Source organism: Sciurus carolinensis, chromosome 3 (genome assembly GCF_902686445.1).
Source record: "Sciurus carolinensis chromosome 3, mSciCar1.2, whole genome shotgun sequence".
NCBI lineage: Eukaryota > Metazoa > Chordata > Mammalia > Rodentia > Sciuridae > Sciurus > Sciurus carolinensis.
This window is the reverse complement of record NC_062215.1, coordinates 95,316,761-95,331,046: the sequence shown is the minus strand read 5'-3', so window position 1 is coordinate 95,331,046 and position 14,286 is coordinate 95,316,761. Positions and strand designations below refer to the sequence as shown.

General features: G+C 34.0%; 1 protein-coding gene across 2 annotated transcripts in view; it reads right to left on the bottom strand.

Annotated features, from left to right (window-relative positions):
• Positions 1-14,286, bottom strand: part of Arhgap15 (Rho GTPase activating protein 15) — a 587,323-nt gene that overhangs the window by 197,936 nt on the left and 375,101 nt on the right. The window lies entirely within an intron of this gene.

Genomic DNA, 14,286 nt, shown 5'->3' with positions numbered 1-14,286 from the left:
CTTTATTTGTATTTATGTATATGAGGGACTGATAATCAAACCCAGTACTTCACACATGCTAGGCAAGCACTCAAACACTGAGCCACAAGTTGAGCCTGGATTTATTGAAAAAAAATTTTTTTTGTTGTTCATAAAAGTACACTCTTGGTAATCTTCCTTATTTCTCCCATCTCAATGACATTTATCCTATCCTTATAATTGACTGTTGATTTGAATATTTATTTTGATTTTATAAGCTTTTACTTTCCTAATTTTGAAATATAAATGTTCCATCATCTTATAGCACCCCTGCTGTTAAATCTGATGTCAAATTGACTCTGGAGGCTTTGCAGGTAAATTGTTTTATCCTCTCAGGGATTAAAAAAAATTCTTTTTAAACTTGTAGCAGTAAAAGTTTACTCAGAAATGTCCTACATCTGGTCATTTTAATCAGAAAATTATTTCTTATATTGCTTGATATATGTTTCCATCTTTTGCATCTCATCTTTATATTTAGAATTTCTTCAGAATGGCTGACAATTTAAACACCAGCTACCCTTCTGATTGACCAAACAAGAATCATTTTATTCTATAGAATACCTATGTAACTTTATAACAATCATCCAATCATTCGTTAGTTCATTCAATCATTAGTTAGAATAAACAGTGGTCATAGGTACCACAGTACAGATTAAGTGTACTTAATCTGCCAATCTGAAATCCTCCAAAATCTGAAACTGTTTTTGAGTGCCAATGCGACACCACCAGTACAAAATTCTACAACATGAAACTTCATTTTATATATAAAATTATTTAAATATTATATAAAATTACCTTTAGGTTATATGTACAGGTGTATGTAAAACATAAATGAACTTGATATTTAGAGTTGGGTCCCTTCCCAAAAGATATCTCATTATGCATATGCAAAAATTCCCAAATCCAGAAACTCTGAAATCTGAAATATTTCTGGTCCCTAGAATTTTGAATAAGGATATTCAACCTGTATTTGTTCCAAAATTTTTCTCCAACTGGCTTCATCTTAAATGAGAAGGCTGAGTAAGGGCTTCTTGTAGGATGAATGCATGGTGAATAGATAACAGGGTAGGAGTTCTACCTACCAAAGAAAGGAGGACTTCATGCTGGCTTCTCATTACTTTAACTACTGTGCTCCTGGGTAAAGCTTTCTAATTGTTGCAGAGGACCTGAGATACCTCATTCTCTACTGTCTTGCTCTCAGATATCTGTCACTTTGCCTTTGTCCTCATAGAACATGTCTACAGACTGCTGTGGCTGCTGCAGGTATTTCTGCAGAGTGGAAAAAAGGCCAGGGACCTAGCTCTCCCAATAGTTAGATACCATTATTTAGGGAATTACTTTTATTTACTGACCTCTTGCCAATTTCTGTTTTTTATTTGTTGACTCCAAGTTTGGATATTCCCTAGACCATCACTGAAAAAAATCGTGCCTAATTATGGTGTCTGGGAATAGTGTTTCTTCTGCTTTTATTTCTGTAGTTGTTTGAGCCCATCTGCTCTTTGTCTTCCTGGAATTTCTACTATTTCTGGTCTGGTCTGTTGATGGTACCTTTTCTCTTTTCAGCATTCTTTTCTTTCTTTCTTTTTTTTTTTTTTTTTTTTTGTGGTTCTAGGGATTGAACCCAAGACCTTGTGTATACATCCACTGAGTTGCATCCCTAGTTTCTAAACATTTTTAAAAATTATTTCATTGGAAACTTTTTTTTTGAGAAAAGGAAATCAGATTTTTTTTGTTTGTTTGTTTGCCAACTTGAATGGGAGGGCTACATCATTTTGCAAGGTATACCTTTTTTTATGTAGGGAGATGATATTTTAATGAGTTTATAATTATCAAAACATATCATGGACCTTAAATTAGATAATTTTAAAACTCTAAAACAGTAACAATAAACCAAAGAATGTGGTAAAGATTTTCAAAATTTCTTGATTATAGAATTTACATGTAAACCTGACATTTATTTTTATTCCATGAAGGTATATTCTTAATGTTGAAAAAATGTTTTATTAGATTGCTGAATGCTGCTGCAAAATAATTTTTATTGGTGCATGGGATATAAATGATAAGGGGTTAAATTATGAATGTTTAAAATACTCATTATGTGACTTTAATGTTGGAAGACTATGCTAAAACAGGGTTCAGTGACAGTGTACCCCTCATATCCTTTTATTTTTCTCATTTCTGTACTTTTCTGTGTTTATATAAATCCTTCTGTCATTTATGCTTTTAAAAATTCATACTTTACTCATAAAATTGTTTTGTTTTTGTCTTATATTTCTTTCATGAAATTTTTCTTTTCAATTTGAATTTCTTTCTTTTTCTTCTTGGTATTCTGTTCTATCTTTCTCATATCTCTGCTGTAGGTTCTTGCTTCACATAAACAATTATCACAAAAGCTTTTCCTTTTTTGAATGTCATAGCAAAATACCTTAAATTTTTCCTTCACTACTTTGTATGTTTTAAGGTCATTATATAAGTTTTTGCTGGTTTTTTATTATTCATTTATGAAAGAATGAGTTTTTCATCTATTAGGTATTTAAAGCAGATTTATATGGAAAAGAAGAATTTTTGTCTCAAGATATGAAACAGATAAATATTTGTTACTAAATTTTAAAAAAGTGAAAAGAGATCACTAAGAAAAGAAAACCTTTTTCTTGTTTCTTTTCTGAGAAAATTGCTCAGAACCTGTGACACTGATAAATGAACCATTGTTTATATTTCTCATATAGTCACTGAGGGGGTGAATCCCAGGTTTAAATAAAATATCTTAAAAGTGAAAGCACACACAATACAAGAATACAGTATGTGGGACTAATGAAAAAATATAGGGTCAAGTTTAGATTCTCTTGAATCAGAATGTTTCTCTTCAATGACTTTTTATCAAACTCTTGGGTGATTAGGATCACCATCAGATGATTTCTTCTACCACCCATCCCCTTATCAGTTCAACCTGTTAGTACTAGAAAATAAAATCATTAAGCATCTTAGTAACAAATATGTATTTATTTATCAATATTGATCACATTGTTCTGCCCAGTGCTAAACTCTTTAATCAATCTTATCCTATTTAGACACCTGGGAAGACAGTTACTGATTTTGCTCCAAACTTAAAATGGGGAGAATAAAAAGACAAGATATTCTGAATGTTAAGTATGTTACTCATTTTTGTTTTCTTGTTGATTCTGCACTGCGCCACTTAAACCTTAAAAAAGGTTGTGAAATTGCATTTGGGAAGGTGGGAGTTAGCACAGTTGTCTACTTTGTAGAGATATGGGATTGGGAAAAATCTTGGAAAAATCATCTATTGCATTACTTGTCTAGTTTTCCATTTCACTAGTTTTTTTTAAAGTGGAATATTGGACATTTTTAAGTTGAAGAGAATCTCTTTGGATACTGTAAATTTTACTAGGAAAACATAAGCCATCCCTACTCAATGTGTATGTAAAAGTTAAGTCACTGCCATTCTATGTTACAGGAATTTTCCCCTCATATTTATACTTCATTTTTGCCACAATATCTCACTACTTTTCTCATGATTGGAGATACTTATCCACATATCCATACTGTTGAAGTCCAGAAATGTAGATAGAACTATATGAAAGTTTCTATTACTTGTTTCCATTTGCCATGATTCCTTTTATGATTCAGTCATTTTTTTATCCCCATCTAACCTCCATGCATTTCATTCAATTCATGTTCCATTTAGACTTACTATTGGGTCAACTGCCTTTAAAATCTTTCCTTTTAATTCATGGATTACTAAATGTAGTTGAATCAGCACAAAGACAAAGGGGGACATGTTCCAATGTGGCTAATGTTATATAGATTGAAGTCATTTGTAGGCCTTGCTTAACTTATGAGTAAAGTGAAATGATAAAAAGGATGGTATCCCATGTGTAGACACTCATTTCTTACATATTGGTTCTTACATTTCTGTCGACACTTAGCAAAGAATTTTGGACCTGTTGGATGGTAGACATAAATAGGATTTAAGAATTATGTAAATCTTAGGATAAAGATTAGAAAGATCTCAGAGAGACTCTGACTTTGACTATAAAATCTCAGTAGGAGAGAACTAGCATCTGTGATTGGGTAAGACCAAAGATGATCAATTGATTTCAGGAAAAAGGGAAAAAAGGGTACCTATAGTTTTGACAAATTCTCTTATTATTTTGCTTTCCTTTCATAAAAATCTTGGCTAATGACTTTGGTTGTCATTTAGCAAGAGTCTGCTGTCTTGTTGGAGAGCTTCATGTAGTTGGGAGATACTGAAGTTGGAGGATGCATTTGAATCATCTATCATTCTGTTTCTTTTACATTTGAGTTTTACTATTATGCTATGCTTTAATCATGTTAATGTAAATAAATCATTCTTTTAAAATTTTAACTTGCTTAGTGTGTTTCATTAAAATAAATAGGAGTAACAAGAACAAAGAGCCTAATTTGGCCCACTACTATCATCTGGCAATTTGCAAGCAAATATGCTAGCCTAACCTGAGGTCTACACAGCAATAGGGTAGCCACAGCTGGTTTGAGAAGAGTAACCAGCTTTTCAAGAGACCATTTCTATGGAGAGCTGGGAGTCTGGGGAGGAGTAATCTGAACTTCATGCACAAGTATATTTTTTCTTAGTAAAATTCTAGCGAAAGACTACTTCATAAGTTAAAGACATGCAATAAAGGGCTCACTAACACAAACAAGAAGAAAACACTAAAAAAATTGCTTCTTTTGTGATGAAGTCATAAGACATATAAAGTCTAACCTTTGATCCTTCATATTTGAAATAGGTATTGATTTAAAATTCATATATTTGCTGTCATTCTTTTCAGTCCCTCCACCCCTATTTTCCCTTAAACATCTAAACAAAGTGACCTCATTGTTTTCCATTGGGCTTTTTTTTTTTTTTTTTTTTTTAAACATTGGCTGGGATGATTGAGATTCAGGAATGTGGGAAAATGGATTCCCAAACCACGTCCCTCCCCTTTCATTCTGAACTGTAATTTTTGGCTTGGCTTGAATCACAGTCATCACATTTCAGCCTGAATCTCTCTGTAAAGTGATCTTTCTTAAACATTTCTCTCACTCATCAAGGGATCAGAAACAAAGCCATTCTAGCCTTTCAGCAAAACACTTACAAGCAGCTTTTATGGAGAAGTCGCAAGAGCTAAATTTCCTCTAAAATTGTTTGAAAAGTGAACATTTTCAGTGCCTCGCTGTCCTTTTTGTGAATCTTGTCATCTGTATGCCATGAGCTCCAGCAGCTATTTTAATCTGTTTTTGTTTGCAATCCATTTGGTGTCCACCCAAGGAAATGCAGGTGATTCTAATTAAGTTACTGCTGAAGATGTAGGAAAAAATATCTCAATTGTGTTGTACGGAATTATACACTTAAAACCTTTCTTCTATTATTTATAACACATTATTAATGAAAATGATTATATGAATATATTTACCACCTAATTCATTGCTGTTCCTTTTTTCTTTTTTTTTTTAAATCAATGAGGCTTATGGCACAAGAAAAAGCCACACACATACACAAATACACAGACACAATACAGACCCCAAGAATGCTTGCCAACTTTTATTTAACAAGAGTAGCAACTTAAAAATAACATTATTTTTACTTTGTGCAACATAGTTTAATATCTGAAATAACCCTGTTCCAATAAAAACCTATTGAAATACTCTCAGTCCTAACTCTGCCCTGAAGGTAAAAGTGATTAATTGAAAGATTTTGGCAGATCTCCGCTCACCACCAGGGCAGTTTAATTTAGAACACATTCAACCATTTCTCAGTGTCTCTGTATTGGTAGAGCATAACTTTTGATCTTCTTTGGGGAGGTGCCTCTAATTCAGACCCTTTGGCTAGCCACTTCCTGGAGGGTTTTGATGGCTGTCTCTGCTAAGCATTCAGGTGAGAGAATTCTTTGGCACTGATGCCTGTAAAGTGGGTTAGCAAAGCAAATTCTAGGTACAAAGGTGAGATATTTCTACAAGCCTATTTCAGCACACCAAGCACCAGCAAACTTCTACTAGATGACAGACCAGAGGTTTCTTTTCAACTTTTCATACTCTCCCAAACTTTTGAGAAATTCTAGTGTCATTAATCTCATATCTACTCAAAGATGAAGAAGTTCCTAATCATGACAGTGGAGAAGGCTAATGAGTAGGAACTTCCTATTCTCAGAAAATATGAATTGGATTGTCATTTTATTTTAGATAATACAGGGGATACTATCCTGTGGGTGTTAATACTTCTGCTATACAGAAAGATGGGTCTGGGGCACATTTTTCCTGTTTGGTAAATGGAACTATGTTAAATTTTGGTTCAACAAAGGACAGATAAATTCTCATATATGGAAATTCCTTGAGTTTGCAAACTTCATCTCTCCAGGTAATTTGACAAATACTGATTAAGCACCTAAGATGTAGCAACAGAATGCTAGGCACTGGAGATATGTAGCAATAAGCACAGTGTGCACATATCCTAATTGCATATAGTGCATACACACACACACACACACACACACACACACACACACACACATGGATATAGGTACATATGCTATATATTTGTAAATCTATGTATATTTATATTTAAATATATATGTAATACATATGTAATTATGTCATATACAAACATACATATGATAGGTACTGAAATATTAAAGTGATTATCCTAAGTTTTTAAAAAAGTTTTATTTTACAATATATGTATATGTGTTTACATATAATGCACACATGTATACATATACATATATTACCTTTATGAAAAACAATAATAATGGTGTTTGTTTTATTACTAAGATATTATTCCATGACTTATATTTCTCTGTTTTGAAATAAGCTTGTGGGTTTCTATTCCCATAGACCTGCTTGAAAAATATTTGGAAAGTATCATAAATCTATTCAGTGTCATTCAATATCTATTTTGTATCCCTAAATTAACTGAAAGATGCTTTGAGAAACATAAGTTTCAGAATCTTCATAGCATACACAGTAGACATTTCAAAATCTAAGTATTTTATGACCTATATCATTATTGGGTTCATTATGCTCAGATTTGCAGATAAAAGTATAATGTCTTTGGAATAGAGCTGCCAAGACATGACTATTTTCCCACTTGAAAACTTTGACTCTCCCTGGACAATAGATATTATTGACATTCATGATTTTATGACTCACACAAAAAGAAATGTACTGCTAGGCAAGGTGGTGCATGCCTGTAATCCCAGCAGCTCAGGAGGCTGAGACAGGAGAATCATGAGTTCAAAGCCAGCCTCAGCAACCGGGAGGTGCTAAGCAACTCAGTGAGACCCTTTAAATAAAATACAAAATAGGGCTGCGGATGTGGCTCAGTGGTTGAATGTCCCTGAGTTCAATCCTCATTACCCACCCCTCAAAAAGAAATGTACAGATAAAAGCCAAGAGGTAGCATGGAGACTGGCTTTCTTAATTTCTGCTCCCACACCGAAACTAGAAAGATTAGGCAAAGTTTCTAGTTACTGGTCTAGGAGAGCCCTCTCTTAGCTTGATTCCCAACTATGTGAGGGCGGTTAACCCTCTAGAAAGAAATTGCACATACATTGGTTACTCAAAACACTACTTAGTGATTTTTAAAAAAGGCATTCCAATAACAATTGTTTCCTTATTTAAACTCAGCTAGCAATAGTGCAATATAAACCAGATTTTCTGTTTCTGGATGATTTTGTCACACAGGTCTATGTTGAAGTCTTATTGGAATATGTGTGTACATGCATATATATACACATATATTTATATATTTAGCATCAATCATCTTTCTGATGTGTTATCATTGAAAGATGGTAAATTAAATTAAGATGTTTTACATAGGATACTCCTATTTACAATATTCATGCAGTTTCTCCTCACATATGTGATTTTCTAAGATGAAAAATACACTTGTATGAAAATTAAATAAGGAATATCTTAATCTCCCCAGTGCCAGTCCCATTCGAGTTTTGAGAATAATATTAGAAAATCCATATCAATCATGATAGCTGATTCTGAAATGCTGTAGAAGGTAGAAATGAAAGTCTATCAATTTGCAAACCTGGATTTTATGTCATTAGTTCCCAATATATGTCTTAAGATTAATAATAGAAGTCATATATATGTCTTCAGAAGTTTGGGGAAGATAATTTTGTCTTAAAATATTTGTTTCACATAGGTTTGCTTATGCCTAAAATTCTGTGATTAGAATTTTATTCCCCGGTCTTGAAATCCTATGGAGGGATTTCACATCCAACCATCATGCATAATTTAGGATGGGTTAATCTACTAGATCCTCTTTTAAGAGCACACTTTAACTTAAAAGGATGCTGAATATAGTACGAGTTAACATGTGTAGGAAACAAGAGAGAAATAATGGAGACTAACGGGTCAAGGACAGTAAAAAATGACACAGGAATAGAGAGAGAAGGATGGTGTACCATATCAGCTTTAACCTAATTGAAAAGAGTGGTTGACATTACCCAAAGACACCATGCCTAGATTATTTGCTGTTACCAAGTTACAGGGAAAAGAAATATTATTACTGTACTTATAGATTTGGGAGAAAGGAGGCACATTTTTCACATTTGACTAAGTGCAATTAATTTTTAAACATGATTTATTCTTACCATCATAATATTTTCCCCATCATATGAAAATTGTAAAAAAATAATCTATCTTTAGGGATGACTTGTGTAATGATTTTTCTTGCAGGTGAATGTAATGCTTTAAACTGAGATTTTTACATCCACATAGGTCTTTGTTCTACATATTGAAATGTTCTCCCTTGTAATTGTGAGATCTCTGACATTTATTTCTTTTTTCCTTTCTAGTGGTGGCTGCAGAGAACACAGCTTTGGTGCCTCTTCCACTGTGTAACTCTCCTGTGACTTCACTGTATCAGGAGGTGTTTGTGTATAGATCACTGATTCCATCCAATGCTTCCATTCTCTCCAGTGACCCTACGTCCCCCTTAATAACTCAGCCTAAGACTTATTGACCTCGCTGGAGACTGATGGTTCTAAACATTGACAGACTTGTGAAGTCCTAGAATTCTAACCTACTTTTAAGTTTTCAAACAAATCTTGATAAAAGTTATCATACCTAGAAACAAATGCTTTTCTACTAATTCACTGGCCAGGATATCAAAAGAAAAGATTGACTTTACTTCACCTAAAATAAGAGAAAACACTGCAAACAAAACCCCTTGAAAGGAGGAGGATACCAAGACTTGGAACGCAACATGCTTTTAAAAATATCAGTATGACTCCCTTTATCCTTTTTTTTTTTTTTTTTTTTGCCTTACCAAACAAAACAACAAAATTCTCTCTTCTCTGATGCTCGAAAATAATGTAATAGGAGACAAAGTCATTTATTGCTAAATTATTGATACCTTTTAAAGTAGCTGTGCTCAAGGTAATACTCAGAGGAGTGATAGGGGTGTCTGAACTTCAAGCTGATGTATAAATGCTATTCCTGAGGCAGGTTTGCCAAAAGGAGGGTATTAGAGGTCAGGTGGAGGTTCAAACTGACATCATAGAGTAATGTAGTCATCCAACAAAGAAAAAGAAGGAAGGAGACAGATGCATTGTTTTTGTTCAGATGACTCCTTCGAACTGTAACCCTGTTACCTGTCAACATTAGTTATGAAATCTTGTTCTAAAAATAAAACTAATAATTTATTATTCAACAAGTGAAGAGTGTTCCCCCTGCCCATCATCCTGTCAAACAGAACAATGATGGTAAATGATTCAGGACTTTGAGTATAAGGGCCTGTTTTCAACCTAGACAACAGGAGACTCTGATTACTTCACAAAATTAAACGGTTGTTCATAAAATTGTATTTCTGTGCAATCTTCAATAATTTTAGGTAAACAGGAATTCTGCAATTGTTTTCTTTTATTTCTTATTCTTTTTTTTTTTTTTTTTTTTGGTCCATAATGGAATATGTGAGAGTTAATTTAAAATATGAAATTAAAAAATTGTTTTAAATATTTCTCCTTTATGAAAAGCATTGCTAGTTTGTCCTTAGTAATTAGATGTAACATCTTTTACATATTTAAAGTTAACATATTTAAATCTGTAAAGATATGGGAAAATATGGTCACACTCTATTTCACTGATCTGTGATCGTATTTCAGAGTCCTTGGTTATTATTTTTTTCTGGTTATTACTCTTTGAACTTGGTACTCTGATTGTTTTGGTTGGTTCCTCAGAAATCTACAGACTATCTACAGAGCAACAATCAGAGAAGAAGAGCAGTTTTCCAGCATTAATATAATTTGTATCCTTATAACTTTCCTGCTTATGTATCATTCCCATTAGTTTACCTAGGAAGACAAATGGTTTTATCTGTGCCCATCCATAAAAAGCTTGGGCAAAGAAACCTTTTTGGTGGGAAAAGAATTTGAATGGAAAACATGGACATACATATATCAGACCAAGGATTAAAAGATGAACATTATACGTGAGGAAACATTATAAGAAGATTTCACTATATTAGTTTTTCCAAGTCAGCTTTCCAAGTCAGTCTTGGATTATGTGTGAAAAGTAAGAACTTTATACAGTAACAGGTGCTGGCAGGAAACCCCCATTAAAGCTTATGGAAGTTATGCCTGTGAAGTCTTGGCATCTGAGAAAATTATCTCATAAGAATGCATTATGCATCAGATTTTTCTCACTAGAAAAACAATGTGAGTCTGTGACTACTTAACAATATTCCCAGTCACTATGTTGTTAACACTATTCCTCTTCAATGATATCTGTGCTGACCCTGCGTTATATATGAAGTATACATGCGCCTTCATTTCAACACTGTGAACATGCACTGGCTTCTGTAGAGGCAATAGAGATGTTGGTCTACCATCTGTCTGCCCCAGTCAAAGCATAAATTGAAAGCAGTTTTTCCAGTGGGGTCAATGGATTTACATTAATCCATCCACATTCCAAAGACTGACTCTTCATATGAAACATAAAAGACATCTACAAGAATTTGCTAGAGTTAGGAGTATTAGGTAGTAATTAATGTGCATTCAGTTAGCACACATGTTGGAACGCATTAGAATTATGTCTAGCACATAGTGGGAGCTTAATAAATGTCATCTTTTGTTTTCTTTACATAAATTATTCTGTGTGTATGTCCACATTTTCAAAGACTAACTTGTATAATTCTTTGAACCTGAACTTATTACCTTAAAGTTAATGAGTAAAAATTCTTTGTCTACTAGTTTAATTCTCTAGTCTACTAATTCTAGAGATTAAAATATTCTTATTACCTGGGAGTGATGGGACATACTGGTAATCCTAGCCATTTGGGAGGATAAGACAGGATGATCACAAGTTTGAGACCCAGTCTGGGAAATTTAGAGAGACCCTATCTCAAAATAAAATTTACAAAAGGTATGGGGATGTAACTCAGTAGTAGAGTGTTTACCTACCATGGTTGAGGTCCTGGGTTCAAACCCCAGTACTGAAAAAAAAGTCTTTTATGAAGTTTGCCTCTTGCACACAACTGAAGTAAAATTTAAAAACCTGACTTTATCTTATAAATATTTATAAGAAATTTAACTGAAATCCAAGGGTTAATTTGGATTTAAGGACTGAGATGAAAATTTAGATCACAAGTGAATGCTAGAAAAATCACACCAAAATGAGAGTCAGTATATAACCAAATGTATACATCAATACCTAGGTTTGTAGTGATACTGTGGATTAAATATTATTAAATATTACTGACTTACATTTTATCATATAAATAATTGCATTTGTATTTACAGTTTTAAATATGTTTTTCACATATCCTTGAATATATCTTAGTAAGAAGTCCTCAGAATAATAAAAACACCTCTAGAACAGAGAACACACACATACATATGCGTGCACATGCACACCAACATCAACCCAGGCAAGGTGCCAAATGCAGTCTCTGTGAGTCAGGTTTGCTTTAGGGCAATAGCAAACTAGCTCACCACCCCACTGCACTGTCCACTCCTCACCACATGGTTCTTTGCTATATCCTTAACTTCCCCTCCTACAGTGAAGGAACATTTCTTTGGACTGTTTTACTGCCAATGCATTTTTACTTTGTATGATGAAATGAAGCAAGAGACTGCTTTCATTAGAAAGAGAGGTAAACACAGCATTAATTAAATTTGCTGATGATACTAAATTGGGAGGAACTGTGGACATCTGTGAGGACAAAAGAATCATACGAATGGACTTAAGGAGTTTAGAAATACGAGCAGGAAATAATAAAATGAGATTCAGCCTTAAATAATGCAAGCTAATACATTTGGGAAAAGATAATCAGAAACATGGCTATTCAGTGGATGGTAGATGCCTGGAAAGTGGCAATGGCGAAAGAGACCTAAGGGGTGATAATGGGAAAAATTATACATAAACTTACAGAGAAGTAGGCACTATGCCTAGAGGGTTATATACATAAAAGCATAATTTTTTTGAACTAGAAAGATGATAGTGCTATTCTTTAGACACTGGTATATCTTAAAAGCATCAAATTTGGCTTTAGTTAGTTGAATCCCTTAGGTATATGCAACAATTTAACACTATTTGTTGAGAGACTGTTTTCTCCCTATTAAAGATGAAAAAGTATGTTTTGTCTGAAATCTGTATTGGATATCAGAGTCGTTGCTATACTTGTGACCTATTCTATTGGGTAGACTGTGATATATCATATAAATATATTATTTTATTTATTATTTATTTCTACACTGCTAAAACGATAACAACAACACCGCTCGCTTTTACTTTTAAGGTGATTTCCTACTTTCTCAATAATATAGCTTCATATTATTTTTAAAGAGATATTTAATCACTATGTCTTCTAGTAGGTTAATACATCTTTAGTCCACAGGATTTGATTCTCTAAGGATGACAAACATAGAGGGATGATGAACAGAAATCTTGGATAATAAACATCTTTTCATCCTCTTGATCACCAGTCATGCACTGAGCCCCTACCATGTTGCCAGGTATGGTGTGCTCAGCAGAGTGAAGATAGATGAAGCAAATACAATCCCTCCACTCAAGGACCACATTCCAGACTGGAAATATGATGACACAAGCCATTGCAGAGCTGGGCAATAGGGCTGTGTTAGGGAAAGAAAACCTGTCACTGGAACACTGTGAAAAGAAACCCTTATGATGTTCAAGAGACCATGGAGGCAGTGTTGAGGAATGAATTAGAGAATTTTGCTTGGAGAAGGTACTCCTGGGCTATTCACAAGAGGATGAATGTGAATTTGGCAAGTGGAATATTGAGGAGAGGGTTTTTAGGGAGAGAAAACAGCACATGGAAAGAATAAAGACCTTTGAAAAACTTCATGTGCTTGGTATTCCTGGAGCATAGAAAAAATTTATGAGGATATGAAGCTGGACAGTAGACAGAGGTCATATGCTGATCCTTCCACACTGGGGATAATCAGTGAGGAACTTTGTTTATCCTGATGAAGAAGAGTCATTGGAGGGTTCAAAGGAGGAATAACACAATTCTATTTGTACTTAAGAAGGATTAGATTATTTTAATTGCACTAAGGAGAGTGTCCAGGGCTGAAATAAGAACATAGGCAATGTCCTCATTAGGAGATTTGTCTCAAAAAGAATTAGAGGGGCCAAATCAAGGCCAAGAAAGGTGAAGGGAAGAACCACATTCAGAAGATAGAAAGAAGAGATCATGAACTTGGTGAACAATGCTGTGTGACAATAGAGAAACTGAAAATGTCCAACGTGTTTCTTTTTAGAGCACTAGGAAAAAGGGGATGTGAGGGAATTGACTGAGGTAAGAAACAGAAAAAGAACATGATAGAAAGTGACAACTTCAGACTGGAAAAGTAGAGTTTGAGGTGACAGAGGAAAATTCCAGAAGAGTTATTCCTAGACCATAGGTTTGAATGGCAAAAAACAGCCTGAAGAGTTATTCACATATGGGAATGTTGCAGTTCATCAGTGATGGAGGGAGTCAATGAAACTTTAGGTATGACTGAGGTCACCCTGAGAAATCGAGTACCTGAAGTATCAGAGTTAAAAATTGAATCCAGAAAAAAAATATATACATGTTTCTTATGTGGTCAAATTCTATGCCAAATACAGGAACTCCAATATTAGGCTTTGCAATTTTAAATACATGGACAAATGCCTACCCTCCAGACAAAAGGGCCAGAGTTTACTTCAGTGATCACAATACTGTCTTGGAAGGTGTTCCTCTGCTCTGTTGGGAGACCAAAGATGTGAGTTAGCCCC